Genomic DNA, 14,728 nt, shown 5'->3' on the forward strand with positions numbered 1-14,728 from the left:
CCTTCGGAGATGAGTTACTTTGTGAGTATGAATACTAGTATGGAATTGTTAATGATTATGTTAAATGATGTGGTGCAAAATTGGCTATGTGTCAATGGTTTTGATTATATTTAGCACAAGAAAGCAATTTAAAAAAAGGTTTTTATGAAGACCACGTCTCTGAGTTTCATGACCTCTGTTGTGATGGAGAGTTTCACGAGCTCTATTGTGAAGGAACGGTGTTTTTAAACACCACATTTATATGATGGATAGCAAAGCTCTACCATAAACACCTATTTCATTAATTTTGGACTTTTTGTGTTGTTTTTGGACGAAGCCCAAAAATCCTTCCCAAATGAAAACTTTACTTTGTGAAAATATCCTTCCCAAATCAAAATTTTACTTTCTGAAAATATTCTTCCCAAATCAAAAGTTCACTTTGTGGCACTATCATATTCACATAAAAATATTGTTTTTTCAATCTATACTTTTGCACCAACATGCAAGAATTTGAAATAATCCTATATTAGAAATTCTAGCTATATCTAAGTTATTTGTTAATTTAATTATTTTTAATATTTTTCCTTGATGTTTTTCCTTCTCAAATCAAAAGTTCACTTTGTGGCACTATCATATTCACATAAAAATATTGTTTTTTCAATCTATACTTTTGCACCAACATGCAAGAATTTGAAATAATCCTATATTAGAAATTTTAGCTATATCTAAGTTATTTGTTAATTTAAATATTTTTAATATTTTTCCTTGAAGTTTTTCGTTGATGTGATAAATTTATAAATCCATGAAAGGAGACTTAAATATTTCATGAAAATAACATTGTCACTCGGCAATATGCACAAAATTTTTAAAACTTTTAATAAATAGAAAGAAGACATGATGCCATAAGACCCAAGTTTTGTATTGAACCAAAGAGGTATAATAACAATTATAGCTATTGTTATATGATTACATTGAGAGACGTTGCTCTCAGCTAGAGTCTTTATATCCAAAATGATATAGATTGAACATATGTTTACAATTTAAATTGTTGCTCTTAAAGAGCCTCAATTCATACAATCTGCATAATTTGACTCCCCATTGTCTTATTGCTCAATGTCACAACAGTCCCTTGCCAGGTGCCATCTGCATAATTTGACTCCCACTTGTCTTGCCAAGCCTTGCCCCTTGGGTGCATTGACTCCCCATTGTCTTATTGCTCAATGCGATAGTCCCATGTCCATCTGCATTAACTCCCTATTGTCTTGCCAAGCCTTGACCCTTGGGTGACATCCAGTGCAAAATACAGGTGCCATATACATTAACTCCCACAAGTTATCTTGCCAAGCCTTGCCCCTTGGGTGCATTGACTCCCCATTGTCTTATTGCTCAATGTGATAGTCCCTTGCCAGGTGCCATCTGCATTAACTCCCTATTGTCTTGGCAAGCCTTGACCCTTGGGTGACATCTGGTGCATATTTTGACTCTCATTTGACATAGGAGGTGATGACTCTGATTATAATTGTCTTGGATTGGCTCCTTGCCTAGTACCCAAATAAAATCCTTCAATGGACTTCAATACAAAGCTTTAACCATGGACATTCTTCATTTGCGCTGCCTCCTTCTACTTCCTCCATGGCGAGCATCCTTAAAAATTCATGTATATGCAAAATAGTTTGCTGTGGTATTTTTATTTTTCCTTCTACCTCATATCCCATGCGCTTCTTTGATTTCTTTGCCCTTGAATGCCAAGACACTATGATTGTCTCCGTCGAAACTTGAGAGACCGCTTCATCATTTGGGACCCACTCCTTCATTATACAATTAGTATATAATGTGTTGTTATCCATATTCTCCTTCTTGCCCTTTGGCTCATACCGTACCACTGTAAATGTTGTAGCTCTCCCTTGGTCATCTCTTTGCACATCAACTACTTTTGCAACCCAAAACTTCACATTCTCATATTCATCATCCGATGGCTGAACCACAACAAAACAATCGACCTCTATATCTACTTGTGGCATAAACTCTCTCTTCTTCGGTCCACAATATGGACATGGGAGTAATGATACAAATTCATTTTCAAAGACTGGAGCTGGGCACAAATCGTTATGAACATTTGGCCAAAACATATTGCATTCTTCCTTGACATCCTTTGAGCCTCGCATTCTCTCAAGGTCCTTTATTAAATTTCGTGTCTTGTTAATTACAATGGTAGTGTGTTCTCTCCAAGTAGGCTTCGAGTCAGGATATCTCCGAAGCATTTCCTCTTTGTATGTAATAAATGCTTTTAATCCTTTTATTTCACAATTAGACCTCTCATTGAATTCTTGTATAGGAGCCCATGTTGGATACCTTTCCTTGCTGGGAATTGAAGTTAAGAGACTGTAAGGTTCTTCAGGTTCCCATTTTGTATCATGAGAATACTGTTACCATTGCATTACAGGTTTTTCATCTTTTAAAAAAAAACGAAAGTAGTGTGGATTGGTATGATCTATCAGTGCATCACCACCCGTTTGTATGAAAGGTAGAATGAAGCTCTTCCAATCATACATTCTTTCGAGCCTCTCACATACTGTACTTTCCTTACGACCACCAACTTGCCTGCCACATCTTCTTACCAAGTCATCTATTGTCTCTACATCCTTGCATTTAAGCTCCCTTGAGACTGTGCTAAAAACCTGATCGATATCCTCATGTGTATGCCCAACTGTGTATGCCCAACATACAAAAATCCACATTCGACCTCATTGAAGATTCGATGAGCAACTAGCATGGACAGAATGCAAACATGAGTACATTCTTATTTTCTCACCAGCAATTATCAGCTTGTATTCTCAAAGTCAGTGGTAGGCGACCTTTTTCTGCATGTACATTGCGAATTGCCTTCATAATAGATGTTACAACTTGATTGCTATCATGTAGATGCAAGGAATCAATACATATATCTGCAAAGAACTTAATTCCATGCACTAACACTCCACATAGATGTGTCTTTAGAAAGTGCTTTCCTTGTAATTTAGGTGGAGTGGCAACAAAACGAGGCAATGTTGTTGTATTCTGATCCATGCCATCTACAATAAGGCACATGTAGTCATCAGGATGCGAAATAGCTTGCTCCTTTCAAAATGCATATTTTTGTCTGAAATGTCAAATAAGGTCATGATGAGATTTTTGATTTTTTTTGTATAATTCCCTTTGATTTGGACATGTTGCACTCTCAATCGCTTGCTTTAAATCATCATAGACATTGCACTTTGACATTTTTTGCCTCCTTGGGATTTTAACATATCCAAAGTTCTTCTTCCAAAGAGTATACAAAGTATCATAAGAAGGTACGCCATCCCCTCTTTGCCTTTGCTTTTCTGCAATAGAGTCAAATACTTCGAGCTTTGTCAAGCCCATTGGAAGGTGCATTTTAGTGATCGCATCACCGTTAGGGAGTTTGGTAGATATATGGGGTTGAGGTAAAGCATTTTCATGTATAAAGTCTTGCAAAATTGCTGCTGTCCTGACAGTTGAGATTCTTAATTTGGACCTTCCTCTATTACCGTGAATGCTAAATTTGTTGCCGCCCTTTGCCTTGGTGACTAAATCCCAATATGTACCATGGGATAATCCAGTAATATTGTGATATGCCTTATTGCAAATCCTTTTTCCATTTACGAGAGGTTTTACCTTTTGTCTTGAACTTAGCCTTTTATTGCCATTCTGAAGAAAGCAAGAGAGACTTGTGAGAAGGTATTCATTTCTTTCGATTCCTCTTCTTTGCCACACATGTTCTCTACATTCCTTAATGTCTGCAAGATCAATGAAGCACATACATCTTCGCTTGCAACATAGATATCCCAATGCATTTAACATGTTCTCCTCCTTCATTACTCTCTTCCTCTTTGGTTGCTTTTGTGGATTTGCCTATCGCTTTCTCTTCATGCATATGTATGACCGTTTTCATTCCTCGTGCATGTTGTTATCTGTATTTATGCACTTCTTCTCCTCACATTTGTTTGTAACCAAGCATCCATGATTGGTCGTTGCATCCTTGTCCATATCACAATCAAAGTTAAATATTGAATAATCCTCTGTTGATCTCATCCTCATTTTTAACATACTCTTCGGACCATTCAATGAATTCAATATTCTACGAGAGTATTGAGAACCTTGAAACTCTTCCACTCCTGAGAGAACATCACTCATTGGGACATCTTGCATGGCTTTCACAAATCCACAAGCTTGATTGACACCAGGTTTGTTAATATGCATGAACTCATCCACACTTGACAAGACATCACTATTGAAACCTTTGCCCTTCTCACTATGCAAGAATTCATCCACCCCAGATAAGGCTTCGCTTCTAAAGTCATTTTGTTTCTCGGAACCAATGAACTCATCCACTCCAGATAAGATGTCACTTCTATAATTGAGTATATTGAAATCATCCACATTTGAAGTGATAGAGCCTGGCACATGGGCATGCTTTTTAGGTCCTTTGATATTGTAGTATATGTTGTCTTTATCATTGAAAACCAGGTGCCTCTTTCTCATGTTTAAAAATTGCAAGCTCCATCTCATATTCTTGCCTACCTCATAGTAGGGATCACATAAGGATGTTATATTATCAACCATACCATCATCAGTGACTTCTAGAATCCTCATTTGTGCAAATGACCATTGCTCCACTTTTTCAAATCCCAATACTTCACCTTCTGCTACAGTCTTATTTGCAAATGATCTCATTTGTAAAATGTCCCCTATAGTAAAATCCAAGGTGGTGCACTTTGTATTCTTGATAATGTCTGTTGCATAAGTCTCATCTTTGTCCCATGCTATAAATGATTTGTTGGATGTATTGTAGGGCATAACATCTCCAAGTGTTTCCATATGTCCACATTTATACTTTAGCTCAACATGTGCGCTAAGAATCTTTGATACAGTACCCACCTTATCTTCGCCAAGTCTTTGAAAGTGGCAAACTGAATTGGGATCACAATCATGGATTGTAGCAAATGCAACTACTTCTCTTTTGCTACATAAAATCACATCCATCCCTGGAACAAAATCTATAGCCATCTCCTTTCTGAGAGTCCTTTTGCAAGCAAGCTGCAGTAGCAACAATTACATAAATATTAGTCTCTTTTTAATAATCTACTCATTTATTATAATTTTTAATTAGTACTTAATTTATTGGTAGGAGAAGTTATCTGATCAACAAGTACTCATCAGATGGACATGCCAAGTTATCCTTTGCATGGTCGATCGAGCATTAAATACTATTTCTGCTCTCAGGGGGGTCACTATGTATAAATCCTCTATATCACGTGCGTTCAAGGCCTATATTTAAAGTCCCTTATTTGTAAAAAATTTCATGAATAAAATGTACCCCTTTTCTATACCAATCTGTAATTTTTTTCCAAAACTATTTTAAATAGTCCCTTATGTATATTTATTTCTGTAAATTTTAGAAATAAAAAAATTCCTTCTGTTGAACTCACGTGATAGGGTTACATATGATGAGTGACCCCCCCGAGTTTCTGCTCTAGTGTCATGCACATCCGTAAAAAAAATGAGCCTACTAGGTATGTTATCCAATCAAGCACTAATGGGATGCGTGTGCCACTTTGCATGCAAGTCAATTCCACCTAGTTGAGGGTGTGTGCAAAGTATTGTGCCCATCGGATATGCTTTGCATTGTCGATCAAGCATAAAACACCGTTTTTGCCTTAGTGTCATGCACAACCATGAAAAAACACGGTCCTAAGTGTGTTAATCAAACAAGTACTTATTGGATGGGGGCTCTACTTTTCACGCAAGTCCGTTTCAACTAGGTTGAGATGGTGCAAAGTATTGTCACCATCGGATATGCTTTGCATGGTCGATCACGCATTATACACCATTTTTTCCCTAATGATATGCACATTTGCAAAAAAACATGCCCTTAGGTGTGTTATCTGACCAAGTACTTATCGGATGGGTGTGCCTTCTTGAGAACATTTTAATACCACCTAGGTTGAGGTGTATAAAAAGTGTTGTGTCCATCGGATATGCTTTGCATGGACATCTGTAAAAAAACACGCTGCTAGGTGTGTTATCCAATCAAGTACTTATGCGATGGGAATGCCACTTTGCATGTAAGTCAATTCCACCTGGTTGAAGTTGTGTGCAAAGTATTGTGCCCATCAGATATGCTTTGCATTGTCGATCAAGCATAAAATTCCGTTTTTGACTTAGTGTCATGCACAACCATATAAAAACATGGTCCTAAGTGTGTTAATCAAACAAGTACTTATCGGATGGGGGCTCCAGTTTGCACGCAAGTCCGTTTCAACTAGGTTGAGATGCGTGCAAAGTATTTTCACCATCAGATATGCTATGCATGGTCGATTACGCATTATACAACGTTTTTCCCATAGTGATATGCACATCCGCAAAAAAACATGCCCTTAGGTATGTTATTTGACCAAGTACTTATCGGATGGGTGTGCCTCTTTGAGAACATTTCAGTACCACCTAGGTTAAGGTGTAGGAAAAGTATTCTACCCATCGGATATGCTTTGCATGGTCGATTGAGCATTAAATATCATTTTTACCTTAGTGTCATGCACATCTGTAAAAATACACACTGCTAGGTGTGTTATCAGATCAAGTACTTATGCGATGGGAATGCCACTCTGCATGTAAGTCGATTCCACCTAGTTTAAGGTGTGTGCAAAGTATTGTGCCCATCGGATATCCTTTGCATTGTCGATCAAGCATAAAACACCGTTTTTGCCTTTGTCTCATGCACAACCATATAAAAACACGGCCATAGGTGTGTTATTCAAATAAGTACTTATCGGATAGGGGCTCCACTTTGCACGCAAGTCCGTTTCAACTATGTTGAGGTGCGTGCAAAGTATTATCACCATCGAATATGCTTTGCATGGTCGATCATGCAGTATACACCATTTTTTCCCTAGTGATATGGACATCCACAAAAAAACACGCCATTAGGTGTGTTATCTAACCAAGTACTTATCGGATGGGTGTGCCTCATTGAAAACATTTCAATACCACCTAGGTTGAGGTGTACCAAAGTGTTGTGCCCATAGGATATCCTTTGCATGGTCGATTGAGCATTAAATACTATTTTTGCTCTAGTGTCATGCACATCCGTAAAAAAACACGCTGCTAGGTATGTTATCCGATCAAGCACTTATGGGATGGGCATGCCACTTTGCATGTAAGTCAATTCCACCTAGTTGAAGGTGTGTGCAAATTATTGTGCCCATCGGATATGCTTTGCATTTTCAATCAAGCATAAAACACCGTTTTTGCCTTAGTGTCATGCACAACCATGAAAAAACACGGTCCTAGGTGTGTTATTCAAAGAAGTACTTATCGGATGGGGGATCCACTTTGCACGCAAGTCCATTTCAACTATGTTGAGGTGTGTGCAAAGTATTGTCACCATCGGATATGATTTTCATGGTCGATCACGCATTATACACCGTTTTTTCCCTAATGGTATGCACATCCGCAAAAAAACACGCCCTTAGGTATGTTATCTGACCAAGTACTTATCAGATGGGTGTGCCTCTTTGAGAACATTTCAATACCACCTAGGTTGAAATATAGTAAAAGTATTGTGCCCATCGGTTATGCTTTGGATGGTCGATCGAGCATTATTAAATACCATTTTTGCCTTAGTGTCATGCACATTTGTAAAAAAACACGCTGCTAGGTGTGTTATCCGATCAAGCACTTGCGGGATGGGCATGCCACTTTGCATGTAAGTCAATTCCACCTAGTTGAAGGTGTGTGCAAAGTATTGTGCTCATCGGATATGCTTTGCATTGTCGATCAAGCATAAAACAACGTTTTTGCCTTAGGGTCATGCACAACCATGAAAAAACCTCGGGGGGGTCACTATGTATAAACCCTCTATACCACGTGCGTTCAACGCATATTTCTAAAATCCCTTATCTGTGTAAATTTCTCATTAATAAATTGTACCCCTTTTCTATACAAATCTGTAAATTTTTTCCAAAACTATTTTAAATAGTCCCTTATGTATATTTATTTCTGTAAATTTTAGAAATAAAAAATATCCTTTTGTTGAACTCACGTGATAGGGTTACATATGATGAGTGACCCCCCCGAGGAAAAAACAAGGTCCTAAGTGTGCTAATCAAACAAGTACTTATCGGATGGGGGCTCCAGTTTGCACACAAGTCCGTTTCAACTAGGTTGAGATGAGTGCAAAGTATTGTCACCATCAGATATGATTTGCATGGTCGATCACGCATTATACACCATTTTTTCCCTAGTGGTATGCACATCCACAAAAAAACACGCCCTTAGGTGTGTTATCTGACCAAGTACTTATCGAATGGCTGTGCCTCTTTGAGAAAATTTCAATACCACCTAGGTTAAGGTGTAGGAAAAGTATTGTGCCCAGCGGATATGCTTTGCATGGTCGATCGAGCATTAAATACCATTTTTGCCTTAGTGTCATGCACATCCGTAAAAAAACACGCTGCTAGGTGTGTTATCCGATCAAGTACTTATACGATGGGAATGCAAGTGTAAGAAAAGTGTTATGCCCATCGGATATCCTTTGCATGGTCAATCGAGCATTAAATACTATTTTTGCTCTAGTTTCATGCACATTCGTAAAAAAACACGCTGCTAGGTATGTTATCCGATCAAGCACTTATGGAATGGGCATGCCACTTTTGATGTAAGTCAATTCCACCTAGTTGAAGGTGTGTGCAAAGTATTGTGCCCATCGGATATGCTTTGCATTGTCGATCAAGCATAAAACACTGTTTTTGCCTTAGTGTCATGCTCAACCATGAAAAAACACGGTCCTAGGTGTGTTATTCAAACTAGTACTTATTAGATGGGGGCTCCACTTTGCACGCAAGTCCATTTCAACTACATTGAAGGGCATGCAAAGTATTGTCACCATGGGATATGCTTTGCATGGTCGATCACGCATTATACACCATTTTTTCCCTAGTGATATGCACACCCGTAAAAAAACACGCCCTTAGGTGTGTTATTTGACCAAGTACTTATCGGATGGGTGTGCCTCTTTGAGAACATTTCAATACCACCTAGGTTGAGGTGTAAGAAAAGTGTTGTGCCCATCGGATATCCTTTGCATGGTCGATCGAGCACTAAATACTATTTTTGCTCTAGTGTCATGCACATCTGTAAAAAAACATGCTGCTAGGTATGTTATCCGATCAAGCACTTATGGGATGGGTGTGCCACATTGCATGTAAGTTGATTCCACCTAGTTGAAGGTGTGTGCAAAGTATTATTCCCATCGGATATGCTTTGCATTGTCGATCAAGCATAAAACACCGTTTTTGCCTTAATGTCATGCTCAACCATGAAAAAACACGGTCCTAGGTGTGTTATTCAAACTAGTACTTATTAGATGGGGGCTCCACTTTGCACGCAAGTGCATTTCAACTACATTGAAGGGCGTGCAAAGTATTGTCACCATGGGATATGCTTTGCGTGGTCGATCACACATTATACACCATTTTTTCCCTAGTGATATGCACATCCGTAAAAAAACACGCCCTTAGGTGTGTTATTTGACCAAGTACTTATCGGATGGGTGTGCCTCTTTGAGAACATTTCAATACCACCTAGGTTGAGGTGTAAGAAAAGTGTTGTGCCCATCGGATATCCTTTGCATGGTCGATCGAGCACTAAATACTATTTTTGCTCTAGTGTCATGCACATCTGTAAAAAAACATGCTGCTAGGTATGTTATCCGATCAAGCACTTATGGGATGGGTGTGCCACATTGCATGTAAGTTGATTCCACCTAGTTGAAGGTGTGTGCAAAGTATTGTTCCCATCGGATATGCTTTGCATTGTCGATCAAGCATAAAACACCGTTTTTGCCTTAGTGTCATGCACAACCATGAAAAAACACGGTCCTAGGTGTGTTATTCAAACTAGTACTTATCGGATTGGGGCTCCACTTTGCACCTAAGTCCGTTTCAACTACGTTGTAGGGAATACAAAGTATTGTCACCATCGGATATGCTTTGCATGGTCGATCACGCATTATAGGGAAGTAGCAAGCTAAGGGTGTCCACTTTTTGTTCACTCCCCAATCCTTAGGAGGTGGAAAAACAAGCTTTTTAGCACACAAAAATGCAAATCTCACCTAGTTCCCTATGGATCTAGTCTTTGAAGTCTTCTGACACAACATCACACTTGCTATTGTGCACACAATCGTATAGTCTGATCGAAAATTCGATGCACAGACAAAAAATTTCTTTGTTTCACACGGCATGGTTCCAGGGTGGTCACACGTTTGTCACGAACAGAGAGTGTCATATTAAATTCTAAATTTCTCACTCATTTTAGATTAAATGTTATTGAAACTTTGTAAGTGGTCTCTTTGCATTATGTAGAGCTTAACTTGATTTATTGGTAATTTTTTGAATGATTTATCTAATTATAAATAATTATTTATAATAAATAAAGTCATAAAATACATGCATTTTAGTAGCACACCACATTTTTTTAGTATTTTGAATAATTAAGCAAATCCAATTCAGTGGAAGGTTAGTAGGCACATAAGGGTGTGTGGTTGAATCATTAAATCCCAAATCCAACGGTTAGATTTAGGAAGATTGAAGTTTAATTTTTACTTTTACTCCTCGGAGGATCAATAAAGAATATTAAAAATAAATCTAGTAATTCTCAAACATAACCAAACATTTCAAAAATGTCAATATTTTTAGTCCTCTGCATGATGAATAAGAGAAAAAAATTTTGGTTAAATTTGAGTAAGGAAAATGTACGATATGGCCTCCAACAGCTAAATCTCCCTTTTGTGGGGGAAAAAGGGCCACCCGAGCCTAATACCAAGACAAGGTAGGCTTGGTATTAGGCTTGGTGAGGTAGGCTAGGAGCATCACCGACCCTAGTGGCAAGCCTTTGGAGTCTGCATGCTGCCCATGTGGAAGGTTGAGTCATCAAAACCATGCCACGTTGCTAGACCACGTGGTGCCATCTCATCAAGGAGATGTGACATCACTCCTTGCCATGTCACCTTACATTGCCACACGTGCTGCCACATGTGCCACCTCATCATTCCACATCATGAGCCATGTGATCACACAATGCCACCTTGGCATACCTCCTCAACCTTGCCATGTCACCAATCCCTCCACCTCAATTTGCCATGTCAATCTACCACCTCATGAATGCCAACTCATCATGCCACATCACCTTTCAATGTCATGGAAGAGACTATATTACCACATCATGACCATGTAGGAAGAGACTATATTACCACATCATGACCATGCATGGTGCCACATCAGCCAGATGTATACACATGACGATGTGCGAGGCATACAATATCTCGATCGAGGTATATGACCTGGGTGAGGCATACAATACCTCCATCGAGGTATATGACCGAGGACACCTAGGGATACCTCGATCGAGGTTTATACATGCGTAATGCACTGAATACCTCGATCGAGGTATATGGTCTAATCAAGGTATATGAAGGTATAAAACTTAGCCAATTAGTATCAATCTTAGCACCAAAACTTAGCCAATTAGTTTCAATCTTAGCAATCTTAGCACCTCTCCACCAATAATAATGAAGAGCAATCTAAGAGAAATCTAAGAGCAATCTAATGGATGAGTTGAGGCTCTCTATGAGACACCACATTTTGGTTCATTTCACCCATTCTTAGCCATTCTTGCCTCCTCATCACTTTGTCACACCTTCCATCCTACTTTCATTGAGAATGGGTTCTCAAAGCCGTAGAGCTAGTAGATGTGAAACATGTAGGAACCCCCCCCAAATCTTATTAACGAGGAGCGCAAGCGGAAGGCTCGTGAGCGCAAGAGAGACTCTAGAGCTCGAGCTTGCGCTGCCACCACTGATCCACCTCGAGCTCTACCTCTACATCCCACCTCCACCCCCACCTCCACCCCCACCCCCACCTCCATTGTCCCCCCATCCTCATCCGCTCCCCTACCTCTAGCCTCTGCCCTTCCCCTAGCCACCTACATTTTGGCCTCCACCTCTACCTCTTTCCCCTCCACCCTCCCCCCTCCCCCTCCCCCTCCCCCTCCCCCTCCCCCTGCTCTGCTTGGCGCCTCCCTTCCCCCATCCACCCTATCATCTCCCATTGATCCCCTTGCCCCACCTTGCAGTAGCAGTGTTGCTTCACGACGTGACTTGCCGAAGTCCACTATCCGTCGTCGTACTAGCAAGATTGTGCAGTCTTTTTTTTGTGACCTCACGCTAGCTTCGCAGTCTTCTCTTCTCATGTGCCTGATTGATCACCCTGACTTGGTAGAGTGTAGGAGGCTTGCTGGTCTTGGTGCACGTAGAGATAGGGTTGTATCTAGCGAGGTCCTTAGCAGTGTTCGACATTCCTATGCTTCTATTAAGCACAGGAACTTTAGTGATGCCTTGGCAGCACGTCGTGCTATTGTGGCTACCATTAGTAGACCTCATATGATAGGCCATGTGCGTACCGCTTCACGTCTTCTTCAGATTGCACCACGCACATTACGAGCAGGCATCATTAGGAGGCAGAGTCTAGAGGATAGTGAGACTGATGCTGTTTGGGCTTCAAGTGGTCGTGCACCTCGCAGTGATCGATTGTTGGATGATTCCACTAGGTCCTTCATACAACAGTTTTGGGAGGAGCACTGCAGAGCATCCCCAGTGTTCAAGAAGGAATTGCGGAAGAGGGTGTCACGCGATGTGTACATTGAGCATGGTGCATGTTTTTTGGAGTGTACCTAGACTGAGTTGTACACTCAGTTTGTAGAGGCATACCTGGAGTTCAAGATTGGACAGAGGTCATTTGAGCGATGCAGGCCATGGTTTGTGCGATGCTCTCAGGAGCATGACACATGCTGTTGTCGCTACCATGTGGATTTTGGATTGATGTATGACGTATTCCGTTCCCTTGATGGTCATAGGGGAGTGGTTCCTACTAGCCCTCGCGACTTCATTCATTCCATATTGTGTACACGAGCTGGTGATGCTTTATTCCACTCCCTTGATTGTGTGGAAGGCACGTGTACTTTGTGTGGTGACTTTGCTAGAGTGCCACGAGTTGCACTAGATACTTGTGATGTGCAGATGGTTCGTTGGCAGTAGTATGAGTACTGTACCTTGACATTAGATGGTGGTGCATAGTCGAGGAGGTTGCAGCTTGTGGGGAAGGAGACACCGCGTGTTGTATTCATTGACAGATTTCTAGGGAAGCTGTACCGCTACATACACCACTCGCACACTATGAAATGGGAGGATCGTCAGTTTCGTGCATGTTTGAGGACATTTCCTACAGGGGTGGTTGTCTCAGTGGTGGACTTTGCAGAGAATTACACCTTTGCACCACAGCATGAGATCCAATCGGAGTATTATTTCTCTGAACAGGTGACGTGTGATTGAGTATTGATTTTTTCCCCGCCTCATTATATTGAATTATTTCAATAGTCATATTTATTTTCAATGCCATATTGCAGGTTGCTATATTTGTGCACATTAGCTATCGTCATGCACAGGCTCATGTGGATGGCATTGATAGCACCATGGACTCACGCGTCATTGTGCGAGAGTATCACTTCTACATTAGTGATGATCGATCGCATGATGCCCATTTTGTGCAGCATTGCTTCACTTTGCATGATAGTTTCTTGAGGGATCATGGTGTCACATGGCAGCGGCACTAGATCTGGTCAGACGGTTGCGGTGGTCAGTTCAAATCCACTAGACAGTTTTATTGGTTCTGCAGATGGCACCGTGAGACAGGCATTCCGATTACATGGAGCTACTTCGAGACAGGGCACGGTAAGGGAGAGCACGATGGTGCAGGTGCTTGCATGAAGCGTGCTTTGCGTCGATACCAGTTGCGTCACAGTGCCGATCGCTTCAAGGATGCACATGATGTGGTGCGGTGGTGCAGCCAGCACTTATCCACTAGTGCTACCTCCTCGTTTCAGTCGTGTGATGATAGGGTGGTGAGCCGGTATTTTTGGTGCATGGACATTGGGAGTCTTGATCAGTCTAGGCCTTTTGATTGTCGTTCTGTGCCTGGCACTCTTGATTTCCATTCCATCAGGAGCGTAGGTGAGTCTCACCCCGTGATCTTTTCTCGACGGTTTGCATGTTTTTGCTTTGCATGCATTGATGATGATTGGGGAGGGTGCTCCATGATACCATGGGCCGATCCATGGGTACAGCGAGTGCTTTCTCCCTTCCAGCCTTGGGAGGAGGTACATGATGATCAGGATGCGGGATTCAGTTCCTCTAGAGATTATGACCAGCTTACAGATATTTTGCGTATTGGTGATATCTTCGCGGTTATTGCTTCGGAGGGCAATGAGGAGGGTGTGGATTATTACTTGTTGCGATGCTCTATGCTAAAGAGTGTGCTGAATGAGGATACAGTGGATGGGCATGGGATGCACTTCAATGCTCATAGCATGATCGTAGGTGGCCACTATTTTCAGCAGATACAGAGGCGTGGTCGCTATATTGAGTTCCAGGAGTACATGGCGGATCAGGAGGCATACATGTATTCTCATCTTGTTGTTGGGATCAAGATTACTTTGAGTCGTGTTCGCACTCGCAAGGCGACGTCCACTCCACGATGGCGCCTTGCAGTGGCAGATCACGAGAGCATACTTGCAACTATTGGCATGAGAGCTGATCCTGAGGAGTAGCACATTACATATCATATTTTTTGGGATCATC

The sequence above is a fragment of the Dipteris shenzhenensis genome, chromosome 2 (assembly GCF_047967505.1).
Source record: "Dipteris shenzhenensis isolate YYH24624 ecotype China chromosome 2, Dip_SZ_1.0, whole genome shotgun sequence".
In the NCBI taxonomy this organism is placed as follows: domain Eukaryota; kingdom Viridiplantae; phylum Streptophyta; class Polypodiopsida; order Gleicheniales; family Dipteridaceae; genus Dipteris; species Dipteris shenzhenensis.